Below are 18,272 nucleotides of genomic sequence, written 5' to 3' on the forward strand. Positions count from 1 at the left end.
AAAACAGCTTCTCCTGGAAGAAGCTGAGCTGGGTTCTTACGGGATGTGAAGGGCGCAGGGTCCAAGTCATCACCCGGGGAGGGGGCATTTGGGGCATGCACAGATCTTCCTTTCTTGCACATGGCACCTTTGGCACACATTTCCTTTGTGCATTGCACCCCATTGCCATGTTGGAACTTTCTGGTTTGGACTGCTTCTCCTGTCTGGCCACCTGGCATTGCTGTGCCCTGGTTCCTATGACCATAACTTAACACCAAAGTGTTAGACGTGGAAATTGTTTTAGGGACTTCCCTGGGTCACAAAATCCCTCCTCTGACTGTGTCCTGCTCCTCATTCTTGAAGGGCAATGGATGAAGTGACATCTTTTGTGACAACTTCCAGCTGACCAGGGGTCCTGTAATAGGGGCCATAGAGAAGTAGAACTTAGCCCCGGCAACTTTTAGATACATCTGATTGTCATCCAGTTGGCCTCTCAACCTCTCATATCCCGAGTTAATACCATTTGAAATTTAATTAGTTGTTGGCTTACAAAGGAAACCAGCGCATTTAGGACGCAAAGCCCAAAGAGTGGAAGATTCAAAATAGTCCCCAGAGGCCCCAAAGGTGGTAGAAACCAAGTCAGGCTGGGAAGAGCCTGTCGAACCCCATTGCAGATCTGGTTTGTTAGGTCTGGTTGGCCTTTTCCATTTCACCCGCTAGCCTCTCTTTGCAGCCTCGTGGTGCTGCAGACCCAGGCACTCCAGGGGCAGTGCAGGTCAGGGTGGGGATAAATATACTCATGAGAGATGACGGAGGAAGGAGTCCCAGCACCTCCATGGGGGTGAAAAGCCAGCCCAGCAAGGACCTATTCTTGTGTCTCCAGACTAAGAGCTTCAGGTCTGAGAGGGGCTCACAGGAGAAGTCAGGAGGGCTTGGAGTTTCCTCATCAAAGGACTGACACACCCATCCAATTACATTACCTTTAGTTTGCTTCTTTCCCTCTGGATACATAGTTTTACCTTAACTTCAGGAAGAAGCTCAAAAAAATTCCTATCCGATTTTAAACATCAGCTTCTGATTTGGCCAAATTTCTGACCATAACTTATCAAATCCTTTCAAAGACCTTGTCAACTTTCAGCTGGGACAAACTGAAATTATTCCCGACAGCATTAAACAACTCCATATACTATTTTTTGAAGTTTTGGTTTCCCCTTGACTGTTTAAGGGTAGCAGTTTCCCAGAAAATCTCTCAGTCTTGTCAACCATGGGAGGGCCTCGTATGGGGTCTTCCTTCGAAGGAAGGTAGATTACAGGGGTGTCCGTGGAAGCCATGACTTACTAAGTGAGCTTCTTAAAAGATCTTACCTGACTGGAATGTTCCTTCTAACAACCAACGTATAAGTTTTGGAGACTCAAAGGAGCCCCAAAGTGGCCACTGTGATTTTAAATTATCCCGAGTTATCTTGATCCCTAGATTCTTCTCTTTTTGTGGTAAGGATCCTTTTGATAGCTGTTTTTGCTGTCAGTCTGACTATTTTAAAGTGAGATCTCCTTTGCCATGATTAGTTACCAATTCCTGAAAGGTGGATTTATAGGCCCTCACAATATCAGGCAAAGGAAACATTTCCCCAGTGAGACACAATATTTATTGCCACAAAATAATTCAAAATACAATGAGGCATAAGATGTAGTCATTTCATACAAAGTCCATCCCCCCCAGCCAGTCCTAGTGGAAGAATGTTAGTGCAAAGACAAAGACAGAACAAAAATCCCCACAGCTGTTCTTACCAGCTTCCAACACCACCTCAGAACCTCCCACTGAGGCATCTTTGCTGTGAGGGCTGGGTGCCCCCAACTGACCTGGGGTGATCAGGCGTCCCTGATTCCTCACCCAGTCGGTTCCTCGCCAACTGGGTACCAGTCCTCAGGAGAGGTGCTCCCTCAAGGGGCGGGCAAAACCCTTCTTGGGGAGAGCGGCTCCCTCAGTCTGTTTCTGGGGAGAAGCCCCTCTTCTCGCTCAGTCCTGCGTGTGCACACACACGCTGTTGTGATGCCAAACAGAAGGTAGACCTTATGTTGGCTCGAAGGAGATCCCCCTTGACTCGAACCAAGCGGCAGAAGACAAAAGACTAAGTGTGGTCACTGGTGCCGGACATAGTAACAGTGGGGAGAGTCCAGTGGTCAAACACCAGGCAGGACAGTCCTGGTTTCCCTCCCGTTTGCAGGCCTCCAACAAGGTGGGTGAGTCAGCCTGGGACAAGCTTCCGCAGCCCACCGCTTCATGTGTTGGGAGCCGAGAGGCCAGAATCAAAGAGAGGAGTCAGAGACTATTCCAATTCTGCCAGTCACCATATTTTCTTACTGAGCCCCAAGGGGCCAGTAACCTACAAATGGGTCCTTCTGCCCGGAGCCACTGGTGCTAAGAGAGCAAGACCCAGATCGGAATAGCAGAGCAGAAACGTTATTCATTGATCAATGAATGGAGGAGGCCGAGCTGGTGCTCCAAAACACCTTCCCCTAGACTGATATGGAACGGAAGGAATTGAATGGAACAGCCTGAGGAGATTAATTTGATTAAAAACACAGAGTGAAAGTCCCTCAACAACAGTTGTTGTTGCTTACATTTTCTTGTCTATAGAGACACATTTTTTCTTCATGTCATTCAAATTAAGTGGTTGAAATCAATGTACTAGGAATATTGTCTCATTCTTGATAAAATTATATTTTAAATACTAAAGTTTAAAGCTTTAGATTTTCATTTGTGATAATAAAACTGTATATATGCATGCACATTTAAAATTCCTACATATTGACATATATTAAAATTGATAATTTTTTAAAGATATATGTATCACAGAGGGAAAAATTGTTAGCTTTGAAGAGAAATGATCTTTCGATAACAGTCTGTTTTCAACATGATTCACTAAAAAGTCATTATTTCTTTCTGCCTGTTCTACCCAATGGTAGAGAGTTATTATCTCACCTAAGTGAAATGAGTAATCTTAATGGGCTCGATCCGCTTACGAGCTTTTTTGCCATTCTTGGAAATATTAAAACCATAGACAATTATAAGCAAATGAATAGAATGATAAGAGATTCCTCACTTCTAAAAACACCTGAAAATGCTGAATGTTTATGTTCCCTTCTGCTGTGCCATGTAAAGGAAAATTCGTTTGATTAATAACGTGGCCATCACCGTGACCATGCTAATCCTCAGGAACCTGTACTGATGTAGAGCAATAGCTCTTTGATGTTGCTATTTTATGGTACTGAGTCCCAAATTCAGAAGAATAAAATTGACCTTCTGTCTTCTTGACTGCTGGGTAACACCGAAGGCTGGCCCCCGACCCCCATAACCCATGACATGGCACTCTCAAGCTGTGAAGAATGTTAAGAATATAGAGGTGGAATTAACATGCTTCATATTTTCTTCATGTGCTCAATTATTGGACCCATGTGGTGTGGTAAACTGATGAATAAATAAGAGGATTTAATCTTGGTTTTACATAGGGAAAGAGTTATCAATATGAATACAGTTTCAGCAACTTGGATACTCTTGCAAAGTGAGGAAAAGCACACTCGAATTCAAGTGCACAGCTCAACATGGAGACTGTCCACAAACTGGCTTCTAAGAATATTTTATTCCTTGGCTTAAAACACTTATGTCAATTTGCAGCCTCTTGGGTACACGCTTTACAAAACAGATTCGTCAGTGTTTCACTGTCCATTAGTCCTTTTTCTCCTCAGGTTAATTATCAGTGAGGTCTTCAGGGAATAATTATGGGGACCCAAGCACTTAGGTCCCTCATCCACATAGAGATTCCACTCTCCTCCATCCTGACCATGTTAGCTACTGTAGTAAGTTAACCAGCCTTGTCATCAACACATGGGTTCTCTGCTCCCTTCATTTTTGCCTGAAGATGTCTGCTAGAAGCTATAGACCAGAGAACAGATCTTCTGCAAAACAACGTCAGAGAAGGACAGCCTGAGAAAGGGACACAAGAACAGACTCAGGCTTACAGCCTTCCTAGAATAAGCAGCCGTTACCAGAGAGCAGGCACCTGACACCGGGATTCCAGGACTCCAGGGTCTGGGAACAGATGACTTCAAGAACACAGACTGCAGAGCCAGCACTGACGGAATGGGAATTACAACATATGACCGAGGAACACCCATGAGGGAAATCTGAGGGTGGCTACTTCTTTCAGAATTCCTGGCTATTTGTTTCAGAATACTGCTGATGAGTTTTAACGTCTTCTTTTCCGGCGAGCATACACTAAGGGCCCTTTTATGCTTTCTGTTCCATTTCCAAACTTTGACTTTCAGAGGCTATGAACATAACTACGACAATGGTCAAAGATCTGATTATTGGTTCTTAATTTACATCTTTCCTTGATTGACATATTGAACCAAAATTATATGAAAAGAACAATCTAATTTTAAAGAGCAAAAGTACTGGGCCCACCCTATCAGAATCCAGGCACATATAAGAGGTCATATATACTGTCACTGTGAGTCAGAATATGGACAACTGTGAAACATCTTAAAAGCTAATTAATACTAAGGAAAACTTTAAAATGAAGCCCTAATAATTGGAATTCAGAGGGGTGCTTTTATACAAATTTGAATTTGAGAATATTCCAGCTGCCCTATGAACATTCTATGAAACATTTACACTACGTTTTTCAGACAGTGCCACTTCTTAGTGCCCATGACAACTCCATGGGAAATATAACATTTATTTAAAACTAGATACACAGCCCACACATGATTGTTTTCCCATTCATTAGGAGAATCCACCATGCCACTGTGGTCCCAAGGAGTGGGCCAGGCTTGGATGTGCCACTGAAGCCCGAGCCACCAAGCACAGTGAGCTTAAGAGGAGGCAATGGCAGGTCTATGCACCCGTGTGAACACTTTCCCAGCCAGCTCCAGCACCCATTGTACCCCCACAAGTTCCAGCAGAGAGGGTGGGATCAGCAATTCAGCTCCTGCTCTCTCCCAGCGGTAGCAGGTGAAATCTGCCAACTGATGCTACCACAAAAGTGCCAGATGAAGATTACTTCATCAAACACCAGGAGAAACTACAGCAACAATCCAGAGCAGAAAGAAAATGACAATTCTCCAGAATCCAAGCCTAAAGTAACAGAAATGGACAATCTAAATGACACGGATTAGAAAATAGTTGTCATAAGGAAACTCAACGAGTTGCAAGAAAAATCAGAAGGATAGTTCAATGAGTTCAAAGATAAAATTAATGAGAAGATGGAATACTTCACCAAAGGGATTGAAACTATTTTTAAAAAAGCAGAAATGCTGGACATGAAGAATACAATTAATTAAATAAAACATAATCCAGAATGCTTTCAAAATTGAGATGATGTCATGGAGGAAAGACTTAGTGATTTAGAGGATAGAAATATAGAAATGCTTCAGGTGGAGGAGGAGAGACAAGTAAGATTCTTAAAAAATGGAGGAATTCTTCGAGAAATATGTGATGTAATTTGGAAAAGCAACATAAGGACTACAGGTATTACAGAGGGAAATGAGAGGGAGAAAGGAGCAGAGAGCTTGTTCAAAGAAATAAAAGCTGACAGTTTCCCAAGCCTGGGGAAGGAACTGGACTTACAAGTCCACGAAGGCAATAGAACTCTTAATTAAATCAATGCTTAAAAGACCTTCTCCAAGGCTTATAGTCCTCCAACTGGTAAAGTTACTGACAAAGAAAGAATATTAAGGGAAGCAAGGTAGAAGAAAATAACCTACAAAGAAACCTCTATCAGGCTTTCAGTGAATTTCTTGGCTGAAACCTTACCAGTAAGGAGAGAATGGCATGATAGATTCAAAATACTGAAAGACAAGCAACGTTAAGCCCAGATGACTGGATGCAGTGAAAGTATCCTTCAAATATGTTGGAGAAATAGAAGCTTCCCCAGATAAACAAAAGCTGAGGGAGTTCATCACCACTAGACTACCCCTAAGAAATGATTAAGCATGCCTTCAGACCTGAAACAAAAAGGCCAACATCTACAAAGCTTTGAGCAACAAGTAAAATAGACAGGCAAAATCAAAAAACTGCAGCTTTCTTTTAGAACAGTAAAGCAAACAGTTATCTATAAATTAAAAGATAAAGGGAAGGAAAGCATCAAAAGGAACTATAAACACTTCAACTTAGTCACAAACTCACAACACAAAACAGAATAATTTCTGACAACAATAATTCAGAAGAGGAAAGGGATGGAACCTAATTAAGTTAACGGAGATAAGAAGCTATCAGAAAAGGGATGAGCTCATCTATGACATCATTGCTAAAAACCACATGGTAATCACTAAACAAAACATCAGAGCAGAGCCACAATTCATAAAGAGAAAACTGAGAGAGTCTTTACAGAAAACCACCAGAATGAAATGGCAGTCAGAAATACAAAGGAAGAGAAACAGTGGGAACATAGAACAATCAGAAAACAAGAGATAAAATCTCAGTATTAAGCCCAAATAGATCAATAATCACTCTAAATGTAAATGGACTGAATTCTCCAATCAAAAGACACAAAGTAGCTGGATGGATTAAAAATCAAAACCCAATGATATGCTGCCTCCAGGAAACACATCTCAGCTCTAAAGACAAACATAGACTCAGAGTGAAAGGATGGAAGACGATACTTGAAGCAAATGGCAAATTGAAGAAAGCCAGTGTTGCCATACTTATATCCGGCAAAACAGACTTGAACATAAAAAAGACAATGAAAGAGAGAGGAGCAGTATATAACGGGAAAAAGGACTTTCCACCAAGAGGACATAACACTTATGAATATATATGCACCTAAACAGGAGCACCAAAGCATATAAAAACTATTAACAGACCTAAAGGGAGAAATTAACAGCAACACAATACTAGGGGACTTCAACACCTCACTTAAATTAATGGATAAATCACCCAGACAGAAAGTCAACAAGGAATAGTGGATTTAAATGAAACACTTGATCTGATGGATTTAATAGATATATATAGAGAGAGAAAATTCCATCACAAAACAGCAGAATACACATTCTTCTCAAGTGCACATGGAACATTCTCAATGATAGACCATATGTTGGGAAACAAGGCAAGCCTCAATAAATTTAAGAAGACTGAAATCATATCAGGCATCATTTCCGACCACGATGCTATGAAACTAGAAATCAGCTACAAGAAAAAAGCTGGGAAAGTCACAAATATGTAGAGACAAAACAACATGCTATTGAACAACCACTGCATCAATGAAGTATTTAAAAATACCTTGAGACAAAGGAAAGTGAAAACGTAACATATCAATTCTTATGGAATACAGTAAAAGCAGTTCTAAGAGGAAATTCAGAGCAACACAGGCCCACTTGAAGAAACAAGAAAAATCTGAAATAAGTAATCTTAAAGTACATCTAACAGAAGTAGAAAGAGAAGAACAAGTGATGCCCAAAGTCAGCAGAATGATGGAAATAATAAAAATTACAGCAGAAATAAAGAAATGGAGACTAAAATGAAAAAAACAATAGAAAGGATCAATGAAACTAAAAGCTGGTTCCTGGAGAAGATAAAATTGACAAACTCTTAGCCAGGCTCACGAAGAAACAAAGACAGAAGTTTCAAATAAATGAAATTAGAAATGAAAGATGAGAAATTACAATGGATAGTACAGAAATACAAAGGATTATAAGAGAATACTATCAAAAACTATATGCTCACCAAGTGAATAACATAAAAGAAATGGATAACTTCTTAGACTCATACAACCTCCCAAAACTGAATCCAGAAGAAATAGAGAATCTGAATAGACTAATCCCAAGGAAACAGATTGAAGCAGTAATAAAAAATTTCCCAAAAACAAAAGTCCAGGACCAGATGGCTTCTCAGTAGAATTCTACCAAACATTCAAAGAAGATTTAACAGCTATCCTTCTCAAAGTATTCCAAAAAAGTGAAGAAGACAGAATGCTTCCTAACTCATTCTATGAAGCCAGCATCATCCTGATACCAAAACCAGAGAAGGACAAAACAAAGAAGGAAAATTACAGGCCACTGTTGCTGAGGAACATAGATGCAAAAATCCTCCACAAAATACTGGCAAATCGAATACAGCAAACTGTTAAAAGGATCATACTCCACTATCAAGTGAGATTTATACCTGTACCTCAACATCTTCAAATCAATCAGTGTGATACAGTAACAAAATGAGGGGTAAAAATCACATATTTCAAGAGATGCAGACAAAGCATTTGACAAGATCCCACATCCATTTATGATAAAAACTCTCAATATAATCAGCATACAAGGAAAATATCTCAACATCATAAAGGTCATAGATGACAAACTCACAGCCAACATCATACATAGTGGTGAAAAACTGAAAGACATCCCCCTGAGAACAGGAAGAAGTCAAGGGTGTCCATTCTTACCACTCCTATTCAACATAGTACTGGAGATTTTGGCCAGAGCAATTAGGCAAGACAAAAAAAGAAGGAACCCAAATTGGAAAGGAAGAAATAAAACTCTTGCTGTTTGCAGAAAACATGATTCTATATATAGAAAACCCTGAAGAATCCATCAGAAAACCACTAGAAATAATCAACAACTGCAGCAAAGTTGCAGGGTACAAAATCAATTTATGAAAGTCAGTTCCATTTCTATACACTATTAATGAATTAGCAGAAAGAGAAGTCAAGAATACAATCCCATTTACAATCGCAACAGAATAAAATATCTAGGCATGAATTTAACCAAAGAGGTGAAAGACCTGTACACTGAAGACTATAAGACATTATTGAAAGAAATTGTAGAAAATATAAAGAAATGGAAAGATACTCCATGCTCATAGATTAGAAGAAGAAACAAAGTTGAAATCTCCATATTACCTAAAGCAATCTACAGATTCAATGCAATCCCAATCAGAATCCCAATGACATTCTTGATGGAAATAGAACAAACAATCCTCAAATTTATATGGAACAACAAAAGACCTTGAAATAGCCAAAGCAATCCTGAGAAAAAAAAAACAAGAAAACTGGAGGCATCAGAATCCCTGACTTCAGAATATACTACAAAGCTATAGTAATCAAAACAGCATGCTACTGGCACAAAAACAGAAGCAAAGACTAATGGAAGAGAATTGAAAGCCCAGGAACAAAACAAGCCATCTATGGACAGTTACTGTTTGACAAAGGAGCCAAGAATATAGCATGGAGAAAGGAACGTATCTTCAATAAATGGTGTTGGGAAAACTGGACAGCCACATGCAAAAGAATGAAAGTAGACCATTATCATGCACCATCCACAAAAATGAACTCATGGCATAGGCAGACTCTGAACTCACCACGTCCCATGGAGGCAACAAATTTACAACTACTCTTGGAAAAATTACCCTGGTGAGAGAACTGAAAGCTGGATGAAAAGAACCTCTGGAACAAGCGATAGTCCTGACTGAGGTGGAAGAGGTAAAAATTCCTTTCTGGAGGGAAGAAAAAGCACCCTTTGCAAGCTGCAGCACTTCACAGTCAGCCAGGAGCAATCCTAAAGTACGAAGCCTTCCCTGGAGAAGTGGGTGACCTGAGCAGGGGAGCTCTACTGCCATAAGCGTCTTTTGGACTCACCACAACTGAGATGAATGTAATAATATCTGCTTTTGCTGGGTACTACCAAGAACGGTGAATACCCTCAGACAAGGTATCACACACAAGGGAAAAAAAGCCAGCTTTTAAAGGGCCCATGCACAAATTCACCACTTTTGGATAGCAACGTGAAATCACCAGAAAGAAAAGTATACAGTCCTTTGATGAAAAGAGTCTTCCCTGACAGGCTCTAGGAGAATCTTGGCGAGAGGTGAGACCTCCCCAGGGACAGAGACATTGGCGGCAACCTTTATGGTAACCTAGTGCAGGCCTGCTGACACAGATGCAGGCAGACGCCATTGGAGTTCTTCCCCAGGCCTGTTAGCCCAGGGTCTGCTCTACCCACTAGAACGCTGATTTAATGCAGCTCAGCCAAGGAAGGCAGCCTGCCCTTGGGATTAGCCCCACCCAAGAGCCAGTCCTCAGGTAACTGGTGGGTCTGTATAGGCTGGGTGCTTGGATCCTCTGCAGACAGGCTTGTGCATCACTACTGCAGGGCAGGTTGTGTGCAAGGAGCAGGAAGTGTGTATGGGGCATTGGTCAAGTGTGTGGGACCTCTGCAGTGGGACACCTGGGTCTGCTTCAGGGATTGGGGCATGTGCATGGGCAAGACTGTGTTGATGGCTTCTGTGCCCCTGTGGGTGGTGGGGCTTGTCAGCTGCAGAAAACTAGTCCTTCTCAAACTGCCACATAGGGGATCAACCACACTGTCCAAAGCATGAAATGGCTGGGTACTCTTGTGCTTGAGGCCAGCCCATCTCAGCTGCAATCCTGACAGAGCTGACAAGAGCCTGCCAGGCCTGAGGCCTATAGCAATTGTAATCCCCTGAGCCTATGTACCAGCCATGTTGGGAGACCACTCACTGAATAGAAAAACTGCAACAGGGGAATGTGCTATTAGACCTTCCAGCCAACTGTGCTGGGGCTCCCCATGTCCGATCAAGTGACTGAAAGGTCCACAGCAGACATGCACAGCTGAGGACTACTACCAGCTGGCCAGCTGGACAGCCTAGACTCCACTTGCACCTGAAGTGAGAGCAACCCTGCCACCACAGAAGGACACGTAGCCCACACAGAGGACATTCCTGGAACATTTGGAACTGGTGGAGAGAGGGAAACACACTGCTGGTCCTCATAAGGTGGGCATAAGGTGGTCTTATATAAGGCCGCCTCTCCAAGATCAGGAGATGCAACTGATGTACCTAATACATATATATAAGCAGAGAGGAAGAGGCAAAATGAGGAGGCAAAGGGATACATTCCAGAGGCCTGCACTGTGGCCGAGTGGTTAAGTTCATGCAGTCCACTTTGGTGGGCCAGGGTTCATCAGTTTGGATTCTGGGCCTAGACCTACACATTGCTTCGCAAGCCATGCTGTGGTGACATCCCACATGGAAGAACTACAGTAACTTACAATTAGGCTATAAAACTAGTACTGGGGGTTTGGAGAAAAACAAAAGAGGAAGATTGGCAACAGATGTTACCTCTGGGCCAATCTTCCTCATCAAAACAGACAAACAAACAAAACAGGAATACGTTCCAAGTAAGGAAACAAGACAACACCCGCCACCCCAAAAAGAACTAATTGAGACAGAAATAAACAATCTATCTGACAAAGGCTTCAAACAAAATGTAAGAAGGATGCTCACTGATCTTGGGAGAAGAATGGATGAACTCAGTGAGCACTTCAACTAAGAATTGGATGTGATTTTTAAAAAAATCAGAAATGAAGACAACAATACTGGAAATGAGAAATTCCCAAGAAGCACTCAACAGCAGAGGAGATGAAACAAAAGAAGGGATCAGGGTGCTGGACAAAGACTAGAGGAAATCAACCACAATGAACAGATAAAACAAGAAAGAATTAAGAATGAGAAACGTCTAAGGAACCTCTGAGACAAGATCAAGTGCATTCACATTTGTATTGTGGTTGTCCTAGAAGAAAAGAGAGACAGAGGGGCAAAGAATCTATTAGAAGAAATAATAGCTGAAAACTTTCCTAATGTAAGGAAGGAAACAGACATCCAGGTACAGGAAGCACAGAGCGCACCAAACAAGAGAAACCCAAAGAGGACAACACCAAGATACATTACAATTGAAATGTCGAGAATGAGAGATAAAGAGAGAATCCTAAAGGCCACAAGAGAAAGCCAACAAGTTACATACAAAGGAAACCCCATAAGCCTTTCAGCTGACTTCTCAGCAGAAAACTTACAGGCTAGAAGGGAGGAGCAGGATACATTTAAAGTGCTGAAAGGAAAAAACCTACAGCCAAGAATACTCTACCTGGCAAGGTATCATTCAGAATGGAAGGAAAGATAAAGAGTTTCCCAGATAAGCAAAAATTCAGGGAGTTTATTACCAAGAAATTAGTCTTACAAAAAATGCTAAAAGGACTTATTTAACTGGGAAAGAGCAAACCATAGATAGGAATAAGATTATACCAAAAAAAAAAGCAATAAAATCACTGGTAAAGGCAAAAATACAGTACAGCTAGCAGATCAACAACCTATGAAGATAATATGAAGAGCAAAAGAGAAAAGTGTGAAAAGTACTATTTCAATGATAAGAGGGTAACAGATATACATGCACAAAGAGGTTATATGTGATATAAAAATCATACAATGAGGGAGCAGGGGAGCAAAATAGTAGAGCTATGAGAAGAGGTCAAACTAAAGAGACCATCAACTTAATACACATTGCTGCATACATAGGTTATTATATAAGAACTTCACGGTATTCACAGACTAGAAACAAACAGAACCAGAAAAATAAAATTAAGAGAAAGAAACCCAAACATAATACTAAAGAAAGCCATCAAACCACAAGGGAAGAGAGGAAGAGAAGAAGAAAGGAAGAGAGAAGAACTACTAAAACAACCAGAAAAAAGTAACAAAATGGCAAGAACATACTTATCAATAGCTACTTTAAATGTCACCGGACCAAATGCTCCAATCAAAAGGCACAGGGTGGCCTATTGGACAAAAAATCAAGACCCATATATAAGCTACCTACAAGAGACTTCAGACCTAACCAGACTCACAAACTGAAAGTGAGGGGATGGAAAATGATCCTCCGTGCAAGTGGCAATGAAAAAAAAGCTGGGGTAGCAATAGGTATATCAGAAAAAACAGTCTTTCAAACAAAAACGGTACCAAGAGACAAAGAAGGTCACTACATAATGATAAAGGGAAAAAGCCAAGAAGAGGATATAACACTTGTAAATATCTGTGCACTCAATGTAGGAGCACCTCAATATCAAAAGCAATTAATATCAGAAATGAAAAGAGAAATATACAGCAATACAATAGGAGGGGACAGTAACATTTCACTTATAACAATGGAAAGCTCATCAAAAGAGAAGATGAATAAGGAAACAGAGGCCTAAAACAACACTTTAGATAAAGTTGAGTTAGTAGATGTATACAGAACATTCCATCCAAAACCCACAGAATTCGCATTCTTTTAAAATGCACTTGGAATATTGTCCAGGAATGACCACATATTAGGCTGCAAAAGAAGACTCAACAATTTTAAGAAGACTGAAATAATACTAAGCATCTTTTCTGACCAAAACACTGTGAAACTAGAAACCAAATACAGGAAGAAAATCAGAAAAGACACAAAAATGTGGAGACTAAACAAAATGCTACTGAACAACGATTGGGTCAATGAAGAAATCAAAGGAGAAATTAAAAAATACCTGGAGATGATTGAAAACGAAAATATGACATGCAAAATTGGTGGGATATAGCAAAAGCAGCTCTTAGAGGGAAGTTTGTACCAAGACAAGTGTACCTCAACAAACAAGAAAAATCTGAAATAAACCATCTAACAGTGCACCTAATGGAACTGGAAAAAGAAGAAGCAAGCACAAAATCAGTAGGAGGAAGGAAATAATAAAAATCATGTCAGAAATAAATAAAAGAGAGAATTAAAAACAATAGATAAATCAATGAAACCCAGAGCTGGTTCTTTGAAAAGATGAACAAGATAGACACACCTTTGGTTACACTCACCAAGACAAAAAGAAGAGAAGGCACAAATAAATAAAATCAAAACAGAAAGAAGACAAATTAAGATGGACACCTCAGAAATACAAAAGATTATAAGAGAATACTATCCAAAGCTATATGCCAAAAAATTGGATAATCTAGAAGAAATGGATCAATTCTTAGAATCATACAACCTTCCAAAACTGAACTGAGAATAAAGAACTTGAATAGACCAATCACCAGGAAGGAGCTCAAAACAGTAATCAAAACCTCTCCCCCCAAAAAAAGTCCAAGAGTAGATGACTTCCCAGGTGAATTCTACCAAATATTCAAAGAAGACTCTTAATACCTATCCTTCTTATACTCCTCCAAACAATTGAAGAGGAGGGGATCTTCCTAACTCATTCTATGATGCAAGCATTACCCTGACACCAAAACCAGACAAGGACAACACACACAAAAAATGAAGATTAAAAGCCAGTATCACTGATGAACATCAATGCAAAAATCCTCAACAAAACACTAGCAAATCAAACAAAACAATACATTTAAAAGATCATATGCCATGATCAAATGGGATTTATTCAAGGGATGCAGGATTGTTCACCATCCGCAAATCAATCAGTGTGATACACCACATTAACAAAGGATAAAAATCACATGATCATCTCAATAAAGGCAGCAAAAGCATTTGACAAGATACAGCATCCATTGATGATAAAAATTCTGAATGAAATGGGTATAGAAGGAAAGCACCTCAACATAATACATGCCATACATGACAAACTCACAGCTAAAATCATTCTCAACGGGGAAAAACTCAAAGCTATCCTTGTAAGAACAGGAACCAGACAAGGGTGCCCACTGTAACCACTCTTATTAACATAGTACTGGAAGTCTTAGCCAAAGCAATCAGTCAAGGAAAAGAGAGAAAAGGGATCCAAATTGGAAAGGAAGACATGAAACTGTCACTATTGGCAGATGACATGATTTCATATAGAGAAAACCCTAAAGGATCTGCCAAAAAGAGTTTAGAAATAATAAATGAATACAGTAAAATGACAGGAAACAAAATCAATCTACAAAAATTGGTTGCGTTTGTATACACTAACAATCAAGTAGCAGAAAGAGAAATTAAAAATATGATCCCAAGTGACATCAGCATCATGGTGGAGTGAACTTGCCTGGGACTCTCTCCCCACCAACATACAACAAAAAGGGGCAACCATACTCCAACAGAAAATACCCTAAGAGCATTAAAACCTCAGAGAGACAGGCAGCCACATGATGGAGGGCGAAGAGGCTGGAGCCCCCCTTGGAGGAGATGGAACAGGGCAAGAGAGATCTTCACTCCCTCCTCTGAAGACTGCAGTGACTGCCGAGGGAGGCTACATGAGAGAAGGAGTCGGGGAGGGATTGCATGTCAGTGGGATCACCCAGGACTCCCTAGGGCCCTTACAGCCTAGAGGGAAGCCCTCAAATGGGGCAAAAGCTTTCACGCGGGGTGACCTCATCACACCAAGACCCCAGGACACCAGATAGCAAGAGCTTATCAGGATACCTGGGACTGCATGCAGGAGAAAGCACGTCTCCCCAGCCCTGCAAAATCTCGGCTGAAGGTAGAGTGCTCAGAATATGTGGCTCTCGACCCTGACCCCGTGGTTGCTGTAATTGCAACCGAATAATACCAGAATGAGAAAGACCTGTCCTTCCAACATCAGGCACCACATCAAATCTCCAGACAAGAGAGAAAACGACAAGCTCCCAGAACTCAGTCCTGAGGACACAGAAATATGTAAACTAAATGACAATGAATTCGAAATAGCTATCATCAAAAAATTCAACGAGGTAAAAGAGAATATAGAGAAACAATTCAACGAGTTCAGGAGCTACTTCACAAAAGAGATTGAAACTATAAAGAAGAATCAATCAGAAATATTAGAGATGAAAGACACAATAGAAGAGATAAAACAAAACATGGATTCCCTGAATGCTCGTGTGGACACCATAGTGGAGCGAATCAACATAATCAAAGATAGACCTGTTGAAATGCTCCAGACAGGAGGGGAGAGAATGAAGACTAAAAAGAAATGAAGAAAGTCTCTGAGAAATATCCAACTCAATGAGGAAATGCAACATAAGAATTATAGGTATCCCAGAAGGTGAAGAGAAGAAGAATGGAGCAGAAAGTGTCCTCAAAGAAATAATAGCAGAGAACTTCCCAAATCTAGGGAATGAGAGGGAAATGTGTGTGGAGGAAGCTTTCAGAGCTCCTAGATTTGTCAATGTAAATAGACCTACTGCAAGGCATGTAGTAGTAAAACTGGCAAAAATGAATGACAAAGAAAGAATACTCAGGGCAGCAAGGCAGAAGAAAACCTACAAAGGCACTCCTATTAGACTTTCAGCAGATTTCTCTGCAGAAACCTTACAAGCTAGGAGAGACTGGAATGATGTATTCAAAACTTTAAAAGAGAAGTATCTTCAGCCAAGAATAGTCTATCCAGCAAAAATATCTTTCAGATATGAGAGAGAAATCAAATCTTTCACAGACAAACAAAAGCAAAGGGACTTTGTAGCCATGAGACCTCCCCTACAAGAAATCCTCAAGAAGGCTCTCATACCTGAAAAGAGAAAAAAGGGAGAAAGGGGTCACTAAACACAGAGTAAGGAGACAGATAGACAGAATCAGAATAAGAGAGCAAATATTCAACTATAGCATTAGGCTAAAGGGAAGGAAAACACCAAAAACAAAGACAATCTTGTCACTTTAACCACAAACTCACAACACACGTTGGAATAAGATTTGAGAATAATAACTTAGGAGGGGAGTGGGAAAGGGACTGAATCAGTTTACATGAAGGAAGTAAGAGGCCATCAGACAATGGACTATGTTATGCACGAGATTCTGAATACAAACCTCAGGGTAGCCTCTAAACTAAAAAGCAGAACAGAGACATGAAAAATAAATATGGAAAAAAAAAAAAAGGAAACATAGCATCAAAAACTGCATCATTCAATGGATAGACCAAAACACACAGGACGAGAAACAAAGGAAATGCAGGAAAACCAGAAAACGAGTGATATAATGACAGCATTAAGCCCTCATACATCGATAACCACCTTCAATGTACATGGATAGAACTCTCCAATAAGAAGACACAGAGTGGCAAGATGGATTAAAGAACAAGACTCAACAATCTGTTGCCTCCAGGAAACACACCTCAGCTCCAATGACAAATACAGAGTCAGAGGTAAGGCGTGGAAGATGACACTCCAAGATAATGGCAAACAAGAGAAAGCAAGCGTTGCAATACTTATATCAGACAAAGTAGACTTCAAGATAAGGCAGGTAAAGAGAAAGAGGGGCAATATATAATGATCAAAGGGACACTCCATCAAGAAGAAATAATGCTTATAAATATCTATGCACCCAACACAGGAGCATCAAAGTTCATAAAGCAACTATGAACAAACCTACAAGAAGATATTAAAAATAACGCAATAACAGTAGGGGACCTCAACACCCCACTCACATCATTGGACAGATCATCCAGACAGAAAATCAACAAGGAAACAGCGGAATTAAGCAAAAAGCAAAAACAGTTGGACTTAATAGACATATATAGAACACTCCACCCAAAAACAGCAGAATACACATTCTTGTCAAGTGCGTATGGAACATTCTCAAGGATAGACCATATGTTGGGAAACAAGGCAAGCCTCTATAAATTTTAAAAAATTGAAATAATGACAAGCATCTTCTCCAATCATAATGCTATAAAGCTAGAAATTAATTACAAGGAAAACACTGAAAAAGGGACAAAGATGTGGAGACTAAACAATATGCTATTGAACAAGCAATGGATCCTTGAAGAAATTAAAGAAGAAATAAAAAATATCTGGGGACAAATGAAAATGATAACATGTCATACCAACTCACATGGGATGCAGCAAAAGCTGTACTAAGAGGGAAATTCATCACAATACAGGCACATCTTAACAAACAAGAAAAATCCCAAAGAAGCAATCTCAAATTACACCTAACTGAACTAGAAAAAGAAAAAGGAACAAAGCCCAAAGTCAGCAGAAATAATAAAAATCAGAGCAGAAATAAATGCTAGTGAAACAAAAAAGGCAGTAGAAAAGATCAATGAAACAAAGAGCTGGTTCTTTGAGAAGATAAATAAAACTGACAAACCCCTAGCAAGACTTACAAAGAAAAAAAGAGAGAAAGCTCAAATAAACAAAATCAGAAATGAAAAAGGAGAAATAACAACAGACTCCACAGAAATACAACGGATTATGAGAATACTATGAAAAACTATATGCCAACAAAACGGATAACCTAGAGGAAACGGGTAAATTATTAGACTCTTACAACCTCCCAAAGCTGAGTCAAGAAGAAACAGACAATCTGAACAGATCAGTCACAAGAAAAGAGATTGAAACAGCAATCAAAAACATCCCAAAGAATGAAACCCCAGGACCAGACAGCTTTCCTGGGGAATTTTACCAAACTTTCAGAGAGGATCTAATACCAATCCTTGTCAAGCTATTACAAAAATTTAGGGAGGATAGAACACATCCTAACATATTCTACAAAGCCAGCATCACTCTGATACCAAAGCCTGACAAGGACAGCACAAAAAAGGAG

The sequence above is a fragment of the Equus quagga genome, chromosome 13 (genome assembly GCF_021613505.1).
Source record: "Equus quagga isolate Etosha38 chromosome 13, UCLA_HA_Equagga_1.0, whole genome shotgun sequence".
Taxonomy (NCBI): Eukaryota; Metazoa; Chordata; class Mammalia; order Perissodactyla; family Equidae; genus Equus; species Equus quagga.